The 21,492-nt window shown below is 40.6% G+C and overlaps 1 pseudogene; it reads left to right on the plus strand.

Moving 5' to 3' along the window:
• The first annotated feature begins 4,932 nt into the window (after positions 1-4,932).
• Positions 4,933-6,551, plus strand: LOC142440706 (ubiquitin carboxyl-terminal hydrolase 21 pseudogene; annotated as a pseudogene).
• The last annotated feature ends 14,941 nt before the right edge of the window (positions 6,552-21,492 follow it).

Raw genomic sequence — 21,492 nt, forward strand, 5'->3', positions numbered from 1 at the left:
ATTATAGTGACCGCAATTGTACAATTATGTTTGATCTAATTGAATTGTGGATTGTTATAATATCTGTAAGAGTCCCTAATAAAGTGACTAGCAAAGAACAAAATACATAAAAACCAATCTAGACAAAAAAAGTAAAAGATATACACTGAGAATGGCACCATCGGCTGAACTAAGAAGGCCTCACAAGAGGATTTCAAGTCTGTCCTGGAAAATAGGCTGTTAGTGATAGGGTAATTTTTTTTCTAGAATTCAATATTGTTGTTATTAGGTGCCATTGAGTCGATTCTGACACATTTCAACAACAACAAAAACCACTGCCTGGCCCAGCACCATTCTCACAGTAATTGTTATGTTGAGGCCATTGTTGCGTCCACAGGTGTCAGTCCATCTTGTTGAGGGCCTTCCTTTTGTTCCACCATGGATCTCTTTCTCAGTGCCTGGTCTCTCCTAACAACACACCAACATATAAGCACCATGGCATTAGATATCAAACAGGTAAACAGTACCATAGCAGCTCCAGAGGTCCAGGAAAAGTACCATCTAAGGTGCAGGAGGTAAGTGAGTATATTCTGAGAAAGGAAAAAACAATCTGTGGCCAATGGGTCTGTCTTTCAATAAGTACTCAAAAAAAAAAAAATCTCAGGAGAAAAAGAAATTGAGTCTGGAAATTTGGTTAATTTATGCAAACCATGAGGTAGTAGTAAATAAAATATATGACAATGTTTTAAAATTCTGAAACTTCAACTAGTAAATAAATGTTTGTTTGTTTGTGTTAAGTAATTGCACATGGATATTGTTATTGTAGCTACTGTTTACTCAGCCCTCAATTCATGGCCACCCCATGTGTTACAGAGTAGAACTGCTTCCTGAACTTGTATTGATCGCAATATGCGTTGGAAGCAGCTTACCAGGTCTTTCCTCTGCTGAGCAGTGGGTGGAAAAGAACCGTGAATCTTCTATAGAACGCTAATCAATAGCACTAAAGAACAGGAGGAAAAATTGAGACAATTCTCTTTTAAAGTCCCTCTACCACTCATGAAGCAGTTATAGTGTCACCCAAAAGTGTAATTTAACTTCCCTACTTGAGGTCAATCTCTGTAATAAGTGAAATATATAAATAATTCATGAACAAAGCCAGAAACAGAATCAAATAAACGTTCAATCGAAACAAGGGAAAACAGTGTGCCAGCCAATGCAAAAAAAAAAAACAGACAAACGCAACCAATCGCAGGAACAAAGCTCCTCACTGCCATCAATTCGATGCTGACTCTCAGGAGCCTGACAGGCTAGGGTCCGTCTGCCCCTCCCAGCTTTAAGACTCTCGGTGTTTATGGAAGAAGAAAGGCCAGACTTCCTCTCACAGGGCGGCTGGTGAACTGCACGGCTGGCAGCTTACATCATAACCCCTCTGCCATTAGGGCTCCCAAGGCAATCCATAGAAAAATTACTTTCAAAAGATGTTGATCTTACCATAAAACAAAACCCAAGGCCAGTGTCATAATATTTATTCGGATGGTTGTTATTTGGTATCGTGGAGTTGTTCCAATTCAGAGCCCCTTTCTACAACACAGCGAAGCCCTGCCCAGTCCTGAGTAATCCCCACAGTTGTTCCTCAGTTGAGGCCATTGTTGCGTCCACGGTGTCAGTCCATCTTGTTGAGGGCCTTCCTTTTGTTCCACCATGGATCTCTTTCTCAGTGCCTGGTCTCTCCTAAGAACACATCAGCATATAAGCACCATGGCATTAGATATCAAACAGGTAAACAGTACCATAGCAGCTCCAGAGGTCCAGGAAAAGTACCATCCAAGGTTCAGGAGGTAAGCGAGTATATTCTCAGAAAGGAAAAAAAAAAATCTGTTTTCATTAAGTACTCAACAAAAATTCTCCAGAGAGAAAGAAATTGAGTCTGGAAACTTGGTTTATTTATGCAAACCATGAGGTAGTAATAAAATATAAGTCAATCATTTTAAATTGTCAAGGATCTTTGCCTTTCTTATTGCCCCGGATGATATCCTTCTCCAGGAGCTTGTCTCTCCTGATGACCTACCAAAGTACATCAGAACATAGTACTACATCCTTACCTCTAAGGAACATTCTGGCTGTACTTCCTCCAAGTCCTATTTGTTTGTTTTTACAGTCCAAAGAACTTTCAGTAGTCTTTGCCAGCACCCAAATTCAGATGCCTTGATTCTTCTTTGGTCTTCCTTAGTCAATGTCCAACTTTCACATTCGTATGAGCTGATTAAAAACACCATGGCTTTGATGAAGCGTACCTTAGTCCTCAAAGTAATATCCGTGCTCTTTAACACTTTAAAGACATCTTACACAACAGATATACCCAATATAATATGCTGTTTGCTCTCTTGATGGCTGCTTCCATGAGCATTGATTCTGGGGACAATTCAGATGAAATCCTTACAAATTCAAACTCATAGTGATCCAGTGTAAGATTTTTAAGGTGATAAATTTTTACTGGAGCCGATAGCCTCATCTGTCTTCTGTGGAACAACTGGTAGGTTTGAACCATTGACTTTGCAGTTAGATGCCCAATACTTACTCAATATTGCCACCAAGGCTCTGACTCAATCAATAACCATGTCAGATATGTGAGTGATCTAAATAAATTAAGAAATTCCTTGTCATAGTGGATTAAAAATAGGATAGAACTATATGTCGTATCAATATAATGCTCACTTTTAATATATCCTCAGGTAGATTAAAATAAAAGAAATGTGAAAAAATTCAATTTAATACATTCATAATGACACTGAAGTACTGGTGCTTATTTAAAACAGAACAAATTTAAGAATATGAAAAATATCTATGATAGAGGCATAAGACAATGATACATGAGTTGATTCTTAAACATGACATAATAACTAATGTGAATGCAACTAACAAAATATGTGAGGCTAATACTGATGGAATTGCTAGGGTAGTAGATAAATTCACTCTTATAATTGTAAACTTCAATATTCTATCAAAATTGATATATCCAGCACACAGCAAATCAATAATAATCTAGTTGTACTGAATAGCAACATTAATTAACTGGATCTAATGAACACTTATGGAATATTTCACCCAGTAACAGCCTGACACAAATTCTTCTCAAGTTCCTGTAAACACTCACCAAGATAGACTCAATCTGCCATAAAACACTTCTTAGCAAATTGAAAACGATATAAATCATTCAAAATAGGTTCTGAGAACACAAAATAATTAACTACAAATACATAACAGAAAGTTAACTGGAAAAATGTCCAAATTTTCAGGGCTGAAAATTCTAAAGAAGCAATGGGTATGTGAAAGGGTTTCAAATTGAAATACATACTGTAAACGAAATAAAAATGCAATGTGCCAAAATTTGTGAATTATCATAGTTTGTAGAAATGAAAATCAGTTTCATAGGCTTTTAGAAAAATGTTAAAATAGACCTTAAGACACACCTATCAAAATAAAAAGGACAAAACTAAACAAATCTGAATGATTTAGGACTTGAGCATTCAGTATAGATTGCTATCCAAGGTAACGAAAAACAAAATCCTCATACTAGATCAATAGATCATATCATGATAAATGGAGCAGAAATAGAAGCTGATAAGGGAATCATCTTGCTCAAATCCATAATTATGCTCATTGAAACAGCAATCAAGAAATTAAACATTTTATAGTAGGTGAATCTGCTGCCCAAAGCCTCTTTAAATTGTTGAAGATCAAGGACACCGCCTTGAGGATTAAGTTATTCCTGACACAGGCCATGGTATTCTTAAGTACCTCATATGCCTGTGAAAGTCGGACAATGAATAAGGAAGACTGAGAAGAATTGATGCATCTGGTCCTGGTGAAGAACATTGAAAGACCATGGACTTCCAGAAGAGTAATCACCTCTAATTTGGAAGCAGTACAGTCAGGATGCTCTTTGGAAGTAAAGATTAGTAGACCTTGACCATTTCATGCTATCAGAAGATATCAATAACTGTGAATGGACCTCATCCTTGGTAGAATGTCCATGAAAGAGAGGAAGACCCATAAGGAGATGGATTGATAGAAGGGTCACAAGGAAGAGATGAGCCAGTCAGGGTGCAGTATAGCACCCATAAAACACACAACTTTCCTCTAGTTTCTTAATGCATCCTTCCTCCCACTATCATGACCTCAATTCTCCCTTACAAACTGGATTAGACCACAACACGCACACTGCTAGAGACACACGGAGAATCCAGAGAAATAAACCCCTCAGGGTCAGCAATGAGAATAGAGATGCCAGGAGGATAAGGGGAAGGTGGAGGGAAAAAGGGAGCATCGATCACAAGGATCAACATATGACCTCCTCCTAGGGCGACGAAGAACAGAGAAATGGGTGAAGGGTGACAGAGGACAATGTAAGATATGAAAAAAATAATCTATAACTTATTAAAGGTTCATGAGGGAGGCCAGGTGAAGGGGAGAAATGAGGAGCTGATATCAAGGGCCCAAGTAGAAAGAAAATGCTTTGAAAATGATGAAGGCAGCATGTGTACAAACGTGCTTGACACAATGGACGAGTGTGTGGATTGTGATAAGAGATGTAAGAGCCCCAAATAAAAGTATTTAATTATTTTTAAATGGTGAAAATTACATTTGATGGGTTAGTGTTTGTTTAGTTCTGTTGTACATAGGATCGCTGTGACTTAAAATCCACTCAGTGATGTTACCACAACAAGACAAGATAATATGAACAGTGAAGTCGGTGGTCCGGTGCCTGCAAGACCAACCCAGATGGCAGCGGTATCTTCAGCGGGCGCGATCACAGGGGCAGCTGGGGCTCAAGCTGCCGCTGGCCCACAGGTGGTGGGTGGGGGAGGTTTGGGGTTTTCATGAGGTGGAGTGTCTTTCTACTGGGGCCTGGCCCCAGCTGGCCTCCCCGCAACTCCCCCTGTGGTGTCCACAATGTCCCAGGCTTCTGAGCACCACCTGGGCCGAACCTGAGAGCCACCTGCTAATGTCCAGCCCCAGGTGCAAGGAGGGGCTTAAACCAGTCTCTGGGCTAAACACTATGTTATGACCTCTGCTTCCTGGGCCAGGACCCCCTGAGGAGCAGCTCAAGAGATTGGAGCTGGGGCCAGGAAGAGACTCAGGCTCTGGTTTCCGAGACCCCCTTCGGGCTGATCATGAGGTTCACCTGCCAGGCTCACCGCCACCAGGCATGGCTCTGCCTCTCCCATCCAGGATCAACCTCGCTTGTTCCAAGTGTGTGCGCAGTGAGGACTTGCGCCCAAGGGGGGGTTGCCATGGGAGGGCACCGTGGCGCCAGAAAGCTGGGGGCCCGCACTGAGCCCCTTAGCGCTCTGGCCTGAACCACACGCACTTTGAGACGCAGCATCACTCTCCGCCGCCCAGGGAGCTTTCCTGGACCTCCCACCCTGCTCAGCATAGGAACAGAGCCCCCTACCTCTCATGGCTCCTTCCATGTGATATCTGCGGTCCTCTGAGCCTCTCTACTCTGAAGACAAGATGGCTGGTCACACACTCCTTCCTGCCTCTGGTCATGTTCCCCTCTGGAATCTGGGGAAGACGCGCCTCCTAAATGCCGTGCTATCGTGTCTGAGCAGCTCTCGGTCTCTTAGGACTTCTGTCTGCGAAGACACCTTCCACGAGAGGTGCCTGGAGAAGGCCAAGGCCAAGAGCGCGCTGAAGCCTTTGCAGATGTGATCGGTGCCCTGTGGCACCCTAAATCCTGCGAAGCTGTGATTTCTACTTGGTTCCCTAGCTGTCTTCCAGAAAAACGTCCCCTCTTGCTCTGGACACAGTCCCCCGGACGTCCTACAATCCCTGAAGCTCCGCACGGAGCAGCTGCATCAGCAAACCAACCGATGCGTCCCTGGGACTCCGGCAATCCTGGTCAACAACCCGGCTCCCTCACCGCCCCGCAGGGCAGGGAATCTGCTGGGAGATCCTGAGCTAAGAGATGATGACCGAACCAACTTAACGTGGGGCAAGAGGACAGCAAGATTGTAGACCTGTATGTGGGCCAGTTAAAAAGTTGCCTCCAGAGGCAAGCCTGTGGATATCCCTCCATACCTTCGAGGTTTTTTATGCCCATTCCCAAGAAAGGATTTGCTGGGGACAAGGTGTCTCTGCGGGATTGTTTCAGGCATTTCACCAAGGGAGAAGAGTTGGAGTCAGAGAACACCCCAGTGTGTAAGTGATGTCGGCAGAAAACACGAAGCACCCAAAAGTTGACAGTACAGAGATTCCCCCCGAATCCTCATGCTCCATCTGAATCCATTCTCCTGTGGCTCCATCAAGAAAAGTTCAGTAGGTGTAGACTTCCCACCGCAGCGACTGAGCCTCAGTGATTTTGCTAGTGACAAAGCAGGAAGCCCGGTGGACCAGCTGTATGCCTTCTGTCACCACAGTGGCCACTACACAGCCTGTGCAGATGCCAGACTGGTTGGCGTGTCTGCAATGACGCTCGTGTCACCCCCGTCAGTGAAAACCAGATGGCATCCAGTGAGGACTACGTGCTGTTCTACCAACCGATGCAGAAGCCACCCCGGTGCCTGTGACACTCCCTGTATGACCCAGCACCTGTGCATCCCAGGACACCCTTCAGCCCCAGACTCCCCCCTTACTTTAGAGATGCCTATTTTTGTGCCTTTTTAATTGTGGAGGAGAGGGGCGTGGGGCTTGTAGCTCCTGTTATTATTATTACTTTTTATTAAGACAGACCCTTCTACAGGAGGCTACCTTGTCTCCCAGTCCCACATGCAGACTTCACCAGGCCCCTGCTCATGTACAATCAGTCCGCAGTCCCTCTGCAGTCTCACTTTTCATGAATAAATTTATTAAGAAAAAGAAAGGAAAGATACAATGGTGCAACGTGTGAAAGAAGCACACCAGCATCAGTGACCAAAGGTTTATAAATCATATAATCTGAAGTAGGAGGAAATAGTATCAGAGCCTAAATTATGAGATTCCGTTTGGCAGACGTCTATGGATGACCGTGGAAGCCCAAGATACATTTGTGGGATCTCCATAAGGAAAAAAAAACACAAAAAAAAGCCTCCAGTAATTGCCTTCTAGCCAGAATAGCGGGATGGGAAGGAACTGGTTACCCGTGTACACTGAAGAGATAAGCAACTACAGGAGTTCCAAAGCATAAACCTGACTTGAATGGTGAAAACCTTGTCTACTGATCCCCCACTGATGCCTATTGGTCCTGATCTCGTTTTCAACATTTTCTCTCTCTCTCTCTGTTTTAATTTTTCAGTTTTCATATTGGGGTTTATCTCAGATGTATTTTGTCATTGGTGGTAACCCTTTTGAAGTTCTGCTATATGTTTTCCCCCTGTTTTTCAGTATAAGAAAACCTAGAATTGATGAACTTATAGAGACAGTAAATAAAATAAGGGCTCGGGGGGGGGGGGGGCAGAGATTGAGGAGAGTACGGCGAGCTGAAGTCAAGGAGTTCAAGAAGGAAGAGAATGCTTTGAGACTGGTCGTGGTAGCAATTGTCCAATGCTGCTTGATGGGACCAAACTATGGACAAGTATATCTCTGTTAGCTCCCAATAAAATGATTTTGAAGAAGAGAAAAAGAGCATTTTAATCCCTTGCTGATATGAATGGCTGAAAAATGTACAGCTACTTTGCAAGATAGTTTTGTGATTTCAAACACGGTCCTTACGAAACAGTCGCACCATAAGACACAACAACCACCCACTTTAGTGTTTACACAAATGACTCAAATGTGTATACACACCCAAAACCCTGAGCACAAATGTCTTGGTCGTTTTACTAATAATTATTCAAAAAGTAAACGTGAACCGAGACACTTCAATTTGGATGCATAAAATATTAAACATCTCTGCAACACAGAGAAACGGGGGATAAAGGTCATGAAGACCTTGAAAACTTACCGAGGAAATTGTTTGCATTTTGAAAAGTGAAATAAGTGAATCTGAAAAGATTATAAACTGTAGGGTTACAACCATATGACAATGTGAGAAAGCCAACCTCTAAAGACAATGAAAAGATTAGTGGTTGATTGACACTTTTGGATTGAAAGGGCAGATATGAAGCACTGAACTGACAGAAATATTCAGGATGGTAGAACTATTTTGTATGAAATATAGATGATGGGTGCATGAAATAATGCATTTGCTCATATGTGTTCTGTGAGATGGAGGAGGACTTTGTAGATTGGTGTTGGACATATGAGTAATGTCGGACTTATGGACTTTGGCAGCACTGGGTTGGGATGCTTTCTTAATGTACACTTACCCTTTATATAAAACTCTCTCCTATACATATAAGTTTCTGTGGGTGTGTTTCCCTAGTTTACGTAGACTCACACAGTCTGGTTTGATCCATTTTGTTCTTCTTCAGTGCCCTTGAGTCTGTTCTGACTTAAAGAGACCTGTGTACAACAGAATAAAACAAGATCTTTCTGTTACATCCTCACCCTGAATTGTGCATCCAAACACACACACACACACACACACACACACACAAAAATCCTTGAAAGCTCCAATCGTTTTTCCATTTATCATGATGTTAACTATTGTTTTAAGTTGTGAGAATTTGGGTTTTATTTACATTGTGTTGTAATAATTGCAAAAGGCTACAATCATTGATCTTCCTCTTGCTTGTGTTTTATTGATTATGCAAAAGCTTTCGACTATATATCATAACTAACTATAAATAACACCAAGAAGAATGGGAATGCCAGAGTCTTTAATTGTGCCTATGAGGGACCTGCTCATCAAGAGCCAGCCCATTGAACAGAACAAGGAAGCACTGCGTGGTTTAAATCAGGAAACATGAGCACAAGGGCTACATCCTCTCACCTTAGCTACTCAATCTGTATCCTGAGAAATTAATCAAAGAAACCGACCTATTTACATCAGGATCAGACTGTTGTTTACTTACAACCCTTCATATGCAGATGACACTTACAATCTTGCCTGTTGCACATGGCAGTGACTTGAAGCACTTGCTCATGAATATCAAGGATAGCAGCCTACATATGGATGACAGCTCAGTGTAAAGCAATGTAACCCTTGACTTCATTCAATAATGCATTGCTGTAATTAAATTAATGATAATTGATTACCACATTAAGGATTAATATTATTGTGAGGGAAAATCTTAGAGGACCAGACTTATAAAAGGTGCTGAGCTATTTGTTTTATTTTTCTATGAACCTAAGAAAGTTTTATTTAAAATTATCTATTAAATGTTTTTAAACGGTCTATTATTTGTGGAGTATAGTTTTTACTCATGCACAAATTTCCACTAGCTAATTAGAAAAATTATGTCATTGCCAAGATTTCCATGTCAGAATACCTTTCCCAGTCTTAAACATACTCCTTGTAGGTTAAAACATAAATCTGATTAGTGATTGCAATTTGAAAATGCTTTTTGCAATCTCAACGACCTGTTTTTCAAGCTTTTATTTTATTTTCATTTAATAGGTGAGAGGTTTTCCTGTATACCACTTGGCTCTATGGATTAGCCTAACGTGATTGTGGCTAGTACTTATAAGGAAAGGGAAATAAATAAATGGAAATTAACCTCAGACAAGTTCCAAAACTGCATTTGGTAAGTGCGATTGGACTGATTTTCAACAATGAGTCCCTGAGCCACTGAGCTAATTCTGAATAAATCTACAGAAAGCAGTTGTTCAATCAATTGTGCTAGGTGGGAGCACCCGACCAGATTTCTAAACAAGGTATTGTCTCTGAGAGAACCAGGCCGTCTTTTTTTGTCCTCTGGGGAATTATCTTTTGAAGTGGCTGTGGCAGAAGTTCCAAGATAAGAATTTAATGGCGGGAACAAGGCCAACTTGTGGAAAATGGAAACTGAAAAATGCTCTCCCACAAAATACATGAGATACCAGAGCAGGCTTTAAAAGAATTGAATTGCTAGAATTCTCCGGACCTTTCCTTCCCTTCTTTAATGATGGCTGGCAATACGAAGTTCGTGTTAATAGAAAGGTTTTCCAAAAGTCAAATATACACAAAGATGGGAGTCCAAGAAATTCAATAAACCGTGCCATGAAAAGTATGCCCTGGGCATGGGGCACAATATGACACAGATGTAGAGGCATAAATGTTGCTGGTTCAGCATCCAAGTCCATTAGGAATCACAGTGACTTTACGAACAAGATTTCCAAGGAGAAAGTGGAGGCTCCCTGCTCTTATAAAAACCGGCAGTCTTGGAAACTCCAATAGAATTGCTGTGAGTCAAAAGTGTGTAGATGGCAGTGGATTTAACCTTCAGTGGAGCAGTCTTCCAGGTGTTTTCGATGAGAACTACCTGTATCTCGAGTAGCAGCCTAACCCTTAACTGAGGCACCATTAGAACTCCTTCCATTTTAGCATAAACTCCCATTAAGCAACCTGAGTATTGTTAGAATGCTCAAGATAAAATAAGCTATAAATATGTACAGGTTATTTACTTTAATTCAAATACCCTTAATATTTTAACGACCCTTTGATGACATTTGTTTTTCGTTTAACTGAAGAGTCAACTCTTGGAGTCCTTCAAATAAACCACATAGAAGGACATACCAAGGCCTCCCCGCATCTTACCTGGAAAACTAGAGTTTGTTTATGAACAACTGTGGCAGCGAAGACAAACAGGTAACAGTGGTATTCTGGTGCTTGAATGAGTGCGTTACGTAGAGGGAATAGTGGTAGACTCTAGAGAAATAAAAACCAGCAAATAAATGAACAGAAACAACTGTGCAAACCTGCTTCTGACACAAAGAGCCATTTGGGGTAAAAAGTGACACATTTCTTAAAATGTTAATGGAAAAATTTTTCTTGTCAGAAATGATACATTCATGTACACTGCCAACAATCCCAACAGAGGGAAGTAAGAATTCAGTTACCTGTACAAAATTCCATAAGATTACCTCTGTGGTTTATATTTTTGAAGTAACAAGAAAAAGAAGTGATTATTGCTTTGAAATGATGAAACATCACAATACAAATTAAAAGCCAGTTACATAAGCTATCTATGAAATAAAATAAGTGTGTATTTATCCAGGAAATATATTTTGCAAGTGCTAAGATGCAATCAGACAGTTTTCAGATCAACTTCGCCAACAAAATGCATTATCATTGACACAGACCATACAGTAGCTGAAAATTTGTATTGATCTGATTAAGAAGGCACATAGATGCCTTAGAAGAAATACAAAATCCTATTAGAAAACAAAAGAGAACCTTACAAACTAATATTTATTAGTGGAAAAGTCGTTTTAAGGAACAGATGGGCTATATGGAAAAGAATCTCATTTAACTTTGAAAGTTGGGATTCTCTCCTTCGTGCACAGAGGTTTGCTCCAGCAGGATTATATCACACCCTTATTTGCTTCTGCAAGGAACATTATTCTGACAGAAAATAGCACAGTGACTTTTATCTCAGAATCTAGATTCAGATTACTTCCATTTTGATTCCACCTCTGACATATATTAAATATGTGGCTTTGAAACTGTCTGGAAATAATCTGTGGCTTTTCCCTCATTGAAATGATAGTCTGAGTTTTCTAGCAGACCGAGCCAAAGTCTTGACTGATGTAGTTGGGGAAGGGGGCCAAGAAGGACTAAGGACAAGAGTTGCTGAGATGAAAGCTTTTTCTGGGGAAATGACGTCTAGTTATTTGATCATGGATCCTTAGTGTTTATGTTGTTGTTTGCCTTTGATTTTAGACTCATGTGACACAGTTGAATGGACACAGAGGGCTTCCTAGTCTTTAATTTTCCAAGGTGTGTATCAACAGCTCATCTCCTGCAGAAAGATTACTCTGGTTTGAGCAATGACATATGGGTTCTTGTGCTGCGCATCATAAGGTTCTGGCTCACAGGTACCCCCTGTGCAACAGAACAAACACTGCCCAGCCCTCTGCCATTTTCACAATGGTTTTCATATTTGAGCCCATTGCTGCAGCCACTGTGTCCATCCATTATGTCGAGGAACTTTCTCTTTTTTATTGCCCCTCTAATTAACCAGGTATATCTTTTTTCCAGATACTGATCTCTCCTGAAGATATGACCAAAGAACTCTAAGGAGCATTCAAGCTGCACTTCTCCCTAAAGAGATTTGTTTGTTATGTTTGCAGTCCATAATATTTGCAATATTCTTGACCAACACCATAATTCAAACACATCTATTTTTCTTTGATCTTCCTTATGCAATGTCCGATGTTTACGTGCATATGTATGAGGTTAGGGAAAATATCATAGCTCGAATCAGGCCAACTTTATTCCTGAACATCCTTGCATCTTCAATACTCTGAAGAGTGCTGGTGCGATGGATTTATCCTGTGCTTTGTGTCATTTGGTCTCTTGATTCCTGCTTCCACGAGTACTGACTGTGGATACAACCAGGACAACATCCTTGAGAATCTCAGTGTTTTCTCTATTTATCATGATGTTACCCACTGGTTCAGCTGTGAAAATTTTGGTTTTCTTTACATTGAGTTGTATCCATACTGAAGGCTGCTATCTGGGATTCCATTATCAAGTGCCTCAAGATGTCCTTACTTTGAATAAGTAAGGTTGTGTCATCTGCATATTTCAAGCTGTTAAATAAGTCTTCCTCTAACTTTTTCATACTATCCATCTTCTCTAATTATTTGTTCATTATATAGATTTAATAAGGTAAGTGAGAGGATGCAATCAACCCCTTTCCTGACCTTAAGCCATCCAGCACGCCCTTGTTATGTTTGCATAACTCCCTCTCGATCCACGTACAAGTTCAGCACGAGTACAGTGAAATACCCCTTTGAAGGTGAACGCAGCACCATTCCTCTTGGTTGGGCCATTCACAGATTATTAACCACATGATTTCATGATTCAAAATGGCCAACGTCAGAGAGTTCATCTTATTAACACCCTAGACTCTTGATCTTTTTGTGTTCTATTTCATTTTTGACGACTTCCATGTTTCCTAGACTCAGACTTTAATACATTCCAAGTTATTATTAGTAGATTTTTTCCAACTGTTTCTTTTCTTTGGAGTCATGCCCCATCAGCAAAGGAAGCACCTGAAAGTTGTAGTCCCATGGGATTTACCCCTTTAATGCCAAGATGGTCCATTGTACTTTGTGGAGGCAGCTGTTTCTTAGTCATATTTTGAGGAGTTAGTTTTCTGAAACTGTCGATGACTATGTTCTGTACATGAGCATTAGGCCTTGAGGTAGTTAGTTTATTGTGCCAACCTGGCCTATAAACACATGTGGGGTTAATTGAAGGGTGGAGGTATAAATGATTCAGTTAGCCTCGCCATTCTATCTCTTGGGCCTCTTGCTTTGTGATGGTCAGACCAGGGTGCAGCTGCCTTAGCCAGTTCCCTGCTTCAGCTTGCAAAGCTGACTTCCTACAAGTCATCCCCAAGGAGAAGCCGCATGGACCTACCCCGATGCAGCCCTGGGTGCTGGAGCACCCATTTGGAGACCCCTCAGCTTTCTTCCTGCAGTCAGTATCATTATGCCTGTTTTGTGAGATGGAGGAGGACTTGGTGGATTCGTGTCGGACATATGGGTTAATGGGTGAATGTTGGACTTGTGGGCTTGGGCAGCCCTAGGTTTGGATGTTTTCTTGATGCACACTTAACCTTTATATAAAACTCTCTTTTATACATGAGTTCTGGTGGATCTGTTTCTTCTAAAGTACCCAGACTAACACAGGCCTTCAGAATCTGACAGTGTTTCTCTATTGTGCATGATATGCTTTTCAGTGGCTAATTCCTCTGAAGTTGACAGGGATTTTCTTCTTCTTTGTAATCTTTTCTTTGTTTGCAAGCTGCACTGAAAACGGTTCACTTTGAGTGATGTGGCTGATATTTCAAATACCAGGGGCACACCTGCCGCATCACGGAGACATACAGCCACCACAGTATGACAATCTGACAGGCAAGCCGTGGAATCATAAGATGAAAAGCTGAGAATTTAATATTTTATCATTATAACTCTTTAGATCATCTATGGAATTACTAGGTAATACACAAGATCCCAAACATGCAAATCTAATTGGTATGCAACACATTAAAATTTTAATTTAAAGGTTCAATACAATTTTGGGGATTTGAAATCTACTGTCTATCTGTATTTAGTTTTAATGGGCATACCATATTTTCATTTGTTAATTTCTATAACCCTGCTCATGTGAACTGCCTTGTAACAAAGGTGTGTAGTAGCATCATACTTGGACTAGTTTAATGTTCTTATTAGTTTCCATTGTGTTGGGTCTCACTCACAGTTGAAAGTGCAGAGGTGGATTCTAACCTGTCAATCAGTCAAGGCTGTTGTGTCTCTTTGAGGAATAGTCTTTTTATGAGAGAGAAATTGGGGAGCCCCTCCCCTCTTTCTCTGCTCCTTTGCCTTCCTGGTTGGTGGGAATCTGTGGCAGTATCCTGGGGGCAGTTCCAATGGGGTCTCCCAGCCCAGAGAGCAGTCAGTGCCCTGCTGTGTGTCAACATACCTTAGATCCATGGAGCTCTCCATCCACTGGCCTGTAATCATCCTTCCTGCATCCTGCTTAAACTTTCAATGTCATTGGCCCCAGTTCGAAGAGGGCTCTGGCTAGCATGCACTGGGATAGGATGCCTTCTTCATACCAGCCTACTTCTGGATATAAAGCTTTTTCTTACAAATGTTTGGTGGCATTGGTTTTGCTTCGTTTGACAGCCCAACCTACCATGCTTGGCATTGCCCTGCTATCCACAGACTTTGAAACACCCATCAAATGATTGGGTGGGAGCATCAAATACGGTATAGAAGACTCTAATTTGGGAATTGGTCAGCAGTCACATTCTCCAAGATATAAAAATGAGCCATGTCAGAAGCAAGAATGACTAGCAATAAAGAAAAGCCACCAGCAGATATGTTTGAGGTCCCTGCCTGAACTCAAAGAGGCAGCAGAAGCATCAGAGTTTTCAGCACAGAGACCATTAAACATGGCTCTGGGCATCCCTGTCCACTGAACAAGTAAAGCACGTCCCTTTGGGCAGGAGGCTGCCTTGCAGAGGGGAGTGATTTGGGAGGGGTCCTGGTGGCACAGTGATTATGCATTGGGCTGCAATCAATATGCAAGGTCTGCAGCTCAAACCTACCAACCAATCTGCAGAAATATAAGGCTTTCTACTCCCATAAAAAGTTACACTCTCAGAATTCACAGCGGCGGTTCTGTCCTGTACACCGGGATCACTATGAGTCAGCATTGACTTGATGGCAATGAGCATATTTGTTTTGTTTTGTTTTTATCAGAGGAATTTTGCAACACTGGCCTGAGTAGAGCAGAGAACAACCAGTTATTGGCTGAGAGGTGGAGAACCATCACTCTTGCGATGGCTGAGAGAAGGTGCTCTACAGACAAGAGAACGGCATCCTTGGGGTTTTATAACCCTGACTAGTTATAACCTGTACACTTCATAAGGAATTATGGGGTTATTGGTAGCAGAATAAGGTAAAGAAATGTGGAGGGCAGAACCATGCCTGACCGCTGGCTCAAAGGAAAGATCCTTGGGTAGATATGGAATTGAATTCTCCTTCCCACTTGTTTAGACATAGGAAGTAGGACAGGCCACATGTCATATCCTCAGTAAGTTTGAGTCCATTCCTGTGGCTATTGTCGCAATCCGTATCACTGAAGGTCTCTCTCCTTTGTGCCCACCCTCAATTTTATCACATAATATTCTTTTATTTTTAAACCACCACTTATCTGTCAATTTGTCATCCTGCAGTGACTAGTGTGCTGCTCTACTGATAGAAGCTCTTTCATTGGTATTTCAGATGCCAGCAGGGTCAGCTGTAGTGAGCAGGGTTCGTTGGAGCTTCCAGACTGAGAACAGACAATGCAGAAGGACTCAGCCCTTGACTTTGAAGGAAAGAGCCAATGAAAGCATTATGCACAGTTTTGAAACCTTGTAGGTACTGATAGGCTAAATATTGGAAGAAGAATATTTTCAGCATTAGGGCTAAGGCACTAGAATGGTGACCCAGGTGGATCTGATTTCTCACAGTCAGGGTGACCAGGGTGACTTGAGTCGAGGAAAGCCTGTGTGAGTGGAGTCTTCAGAAGCTTCATTTGCTGATGGGATAAGACGAGGCAACAAGAAACAGCTGTAGAAATCTGCTAATTATCTGAACTTGAAATGTTCTAAGTATTAATCTGGGAAAATGGGAAATCATCAAAATGAAATGAAATTCATAAAGATTGATGTCTTAGGGATCAGTTGGTTAAAATGGATTGACATTGGCAATTTTAAATGAAAAAAATCATCTAATTTACTATGTGAGGAAGAACACAATGAATAGGAATGGCGTGGATGTCATTGTCAAAAAAGACATTTCAGATTCCATCATGCAATTGTGCTGTTATAGAATTATATATACCTGCTTTTAAGGAAAAACAACTAATACTACTATTATTCAAATATGTGCCAACCACAAAGATAGTTGAAATTGAAGAATTCTACTAAAAGCCTCAGTCGGAAATTGATCAAATATGTGGTCAAGATGATAATTGGAATGCAAAAGTTGGAAGCAAAGAGGAAGTAACAGTAGTTGGAAAAAGTGGTCATGGTGATAGAAATGAAGCTGGAAATCACATGATAGAATTTGCAAAACCAATGATTTTTTCATAACAAATATCTTTTTTTAGCACAAAAGAAAAGTATACACGTGAGCTTACCCAGATGGAACACAAAGAAATCAAACTATATCTATAACTATATCTGTGAAAAGACACTATGAAGAAGCTCAATATGAACAGCTAAAACCAGATCGGGGCTAACTGTGGAACAAACTATCAATTGCTCATATAGAAATTCAGGTTAAAACTATAGAAAATTAAAGCAAATCCATGAAAGTTCCTGAAAAACTTTGAGTCTACATCACTTGATTTTAGAGAACATCTCAAGAATAGATTTGACTCATTGAATACTATGTTACACAGGGTTCTCTAAAGAAACAAGACCAGGACACAAATAAATTTATATATATTTAGATAGATAACATAAGAAATAGTTACTTAATCTATAAAGCAGTACAAATGTCTCAGTGCAACTCACTTCTGTGAGACAGCGCTGGCAGTCTTTCAAGTCTTGAAGGCTGCAGGTAGTCCTCTGTAGAGCAATTCAGGCTATCTGGCCACAGGCAGCAAATAGCAAGGTAGGTCACCAACAGTCAGCAAAATGACAGGGTCTGACAGTCCCCAGCTCAAGAGATGTATATTCCAATAATATGGTGAAGCAGGTCTTGAAGGAATCTCAAATTACAGCGACACAATCCACGGGTTAGGTGTCCCACAGGTAGTGTAGCTTGCGAATTGAGGCACAGAACAAGGAAGGAAGACACACATTGCTCCAATGATCAAAGAGCAAGAGACAAGAAAGGTGAGGCTCGCCGAACCATTTATCTTTCCACCTTTCAATTAATCCATGTGTGTTCATTGGGCATGTTGGCACAATAAACCTACCTATCACAAACACTAATGAAAAAGACCTGATGAACTATGGGAGGACAAGACCGTCATTCATAAAGAAAGCAAAAAGTCATTTTTAAAAAATGGAAAGAAACAAAACATCAAAGTGAATGTCAGAAGAGATTCTCAAACTAGCTATTCATTGTGGATTAGCCAGGGCAGATGATCCCTTCAGGACCAATGGTGTAAGTGGTGATAATGGGAACTTAGAGGGAGGGTGGGTTGGAAAGGGGGAACTGATTACAAGGATCTACAGGTGACTTCCTCCCTGGGGGACAGACAACAGAAAAGTGGGTGAAGGGAGATGTCGGACAGGGAAAGATATGACAAAATAATAATTTATAAATTATAAAGGGTTCATGAGGGCGAGGGGAGTGGAGAGGGAGGGGAAAAATGAGGACCTGATGCTAGGGGCTTAAGTGGAGAGCAGATATTTTGAAAATAATGAGGGCAATGAATGTACAAATGTGCTTTACACAATTGATGTATATATATATGGATTGTGATAAGAGTTGTCTGAGCCCTTAATAAAACAATTAATTAAAAAAAGAAAGGATGAAGTTAAGGAGCTGAACACATTCTTTCAAAGGACAGTAGGAGAAGCAAAGCCAAATGATATAATGAAATATGTAAGGACCTAGAATTAGAAAACCAAAATAGAAGAAATGCCTAGCATGTCTTAATGTGAAAGAACTGAAAAAAAAAAATCAAGCCTCAAGTTAAATTTCAAGACTCCATAGTCAAAATATTGATTGATTTGGGAGGCTTCAAGAGAATTTGGAAAGACTACAAAGTCACTGTACTAAAAAGAACTAGTCCACTGTATCAGGAGGCAGGCACCAAGATCAATGTTGCTGAAGAAAGAAGTTCAAGCAGTACTGAATGCATTACCTAGAAACAAGACTCCAGGGATTGATGGAACACCTATTGAAATATTTTAGCACGCTGAGAAAGCACCAAAATGACGCCCTAGTCTACACCAGGAAATATGGAAGACAGCTATCAGGTCAACTAGATGGAGCAGACCCATATGTGTGTCCATTCAAAGGAAAGGTAACCCAATAGAATGCTCACACTAGAGAACCATCGGTACTACAAGCAAGTCCATTTTTGTCTGAAGATCATCACCAACCATGCAGCAATACATTGACAGGGGCCTCTCAGAAGTTCAGGCTGGATTCGGAAGAGGCCATGGAACAAGGGATCTCAAATCGGATGTCAGATGGCTCTTGGCTGCCAGCAGAACCTACCCAAAACGTGTTTAATTGTATTGCATTGATTATGCCAAGGCATTTGTGCAGACCCTGACAAATGATGAATAGTCTTGAGAATGGTAATTTCATAACCCTTCCTGGTGCTCATGAGGAACTTGACAGGGATGAAGAGGTGGTTGTGTAAAGGAAACAAGGCCATATTGCGAAGTTGAAAATGAGGAAAGGTGTGTATCGAGGTTGAATCCTCTCATCAAACTTGTTCAATCTGTATGCTTAGCAAATAATCTGGGAAGCTGACTTGTGTAGAGAAGAATATGACATCAGGCTTTCAGGAAGGCTTATTAACAACATGGGAGATGCAATTGACACAACCTTACTTGCTTAAAGTGAGGACAATTTGAAGCACTTGCTGATGAAGATCAAGGATTATAACCTTCAGTAAGGATACAACTCAAAATGAAGAAGACCAAAATGTTCACAACTGAACCAACAAGGAACATCATGGTAAGTGGAGAAAAGTTCAAAGTTGTCAACGATTTTGTTTGCTTGGATCTACACTCATTTTTAATGGAAGCAGCAGTCAAGAGATCAGCTCACAAAGATAAATCTGCACAAGAACTTTTTAGAGCAGCGGTTCTCAACCTGTGGGTCATGATGCCTTTGGGAGTCGAACAACCCTTTCACAGGGGTCACCCGATTTATAGCAGGAGCAAAATTACAGTTATGAAGTAGCAGTGAAAATATTCTTATGATTGGGGGGGGGGTCAGCCCAACATGAGAAACTGTATTAAAAGAGTTATAGCATTAGGTAGGTTGAGAACCACTGTTTTAGAGTATTAAAAACCAAGATTTTACTTTGAGAACTAAGGTGTGCCTGACCCAAGGCACGGTATTTTCCATTCCCTCATATGAATGTGACATTTAGACATTGAATGAGGAAGCCTGAAAAACAAATGATGCAGGTGAATTGTGTTGCTAGAGCTGAATATCCAAATACCATGCACTACTAAATGAACAAACAAATCTGGTTTTGAAGTACAGAGTGCTCCTTGGAGGCTAGGTGTCATCTTGTGTACTTTGGGCATATTTTCCAGAGACCATTCCCTGGAGAAGGATGTCATGCTCCGTAAAGCGGAGGTGCAGCAAAAGAGAAAATGGACTTCAATGATGACACAGCCGTTGCAACAATGGGATCAGGCATGGGATAATTGTGAAGATGCCATAGGACCGTGCCTGGTTTCATTCTTTTTGGCAGAGGGCCCCCACAGGGTATGGCTACATCAATGGCACCTAACAACAACCATTCTTTATTTACAATGGCCTTTTCTTTTTGAGCTACGTAAGTGGGTAGTAGTCTTGCGATCTTCACTTCTAAAGAGCATTCTGAAACTCCTACTATGACTGTGTTAGTTTGCTGTTTGGAAATTCCACAATAAATGTAATATTATTTTCCAGCACCCCAATAAGAATGCGTCCATTCTTGTCCCCTTTCCTCACTGCCTAGTTCTTGCACGCTTGTGAATATCAATTTTTAACCTACGTAAGTATCAAAAGGCTTGGTAACAGCAGTACAGAAGAGAGTGTGTGTGGGGGGAATAGCAAATGTACTGCTTAACCATCTTGGACCATGCATGGGATGGTATCTATTATAATATTTTAAATTGGATTCTGATTTTAAACGAAGTGCATTGTTAATTGAAGAATAGTCACAAAGATAATGGGAAAAGAGAATTAGGAATTAGAAACTAAAGTAGAGATAAAATGGTATCATGAAAAGTATACAGAAAATGCCAACAAAGGCCAATAAAGAGGGAAATGGCACAAATAACAGTTCTTTTGTGAAACAACTTGGTGTAGCCATCAGATCAAGGACACCTGTAGTATCAGAGCAAATGCCACGGAATGCTGAGCTCTTTTCACCGTTCCAGTGACATTTCCTCAAGGTGGCAGGACCACATGTTTGCTGTTAGGCATCATGGAGTCATTTCCAACACATAGGGGCCCAGTGTACAACAGAAAGGAGCGCTGTCCACCCACCCAACCTTTACAGTGGATTATCCACGTTCCCAAAGAAATTACACTTTGTGTTCTGTGCTTGAAAATAGTGGTCGCGTGAAGACACATTGTTCTTTCTAGATACCAGAGCTTTCATAGTTTAATTACTTTTAGAAACTACTGAAGAACGCCTGCTCCGTGTTTTACGAAAAATGTACCTCTTCCTCTGCAGCTCAGACATCAAATTCTGTCATCAAATTTTAGGACATGAATTGTCTGTGTACAGCTCACAGTCCTGAATATGGTGCAGGAAGATTTTCTAAATCTACTGACATTATAGGCAGATAATAGAGTGCCTTGTAATTCATATAGAGTTCACTTATTTTCACCTGTCATTATTGTTTATTAATCCCATTACATTGCCAAAATAATTAATTATTTTTGTCATTAAACAGTACGTCAAAAATCTGCAACCATATGGCTATTATTGCTTGATATCTAACAGGGGAAAATACATATATTATTGAAGGGAGTAATGAATAAATTTCATTTTAATATAAATATAGAAATCTTTATCCTGCAATGTTAACATTCTAAATGAATGCCAGCATAACATATTGCAAGGTGTAATGGAGCCTCAATTGTACCTGCCATATCCACCTTTGTTAAACCCTGATATATAATAGAGCACTGATCTAATTTAAGTGCTTTTAAAAATATAAATTTGTATTAATATGCATGACTAAATTTAGACATTTTATATAAAAATAACTCCAGATAGCAATTTATGAATAACTACTTACT

Source organism: Tenrec ecaudatus, chromosome 2 (genome assembly GCF_050624435.1).
Source record: "Tenrec ecaudatus isolate mTenEca1 chromosome 2, mTenEca1.hap1, whole genome shotgun sequence".
NCBI lineage: Eukaryota > Metazoa > Chordata > Mammalia > Afrosoricida > Tenrecidae > Tenrec > Tenrec ecaudatus.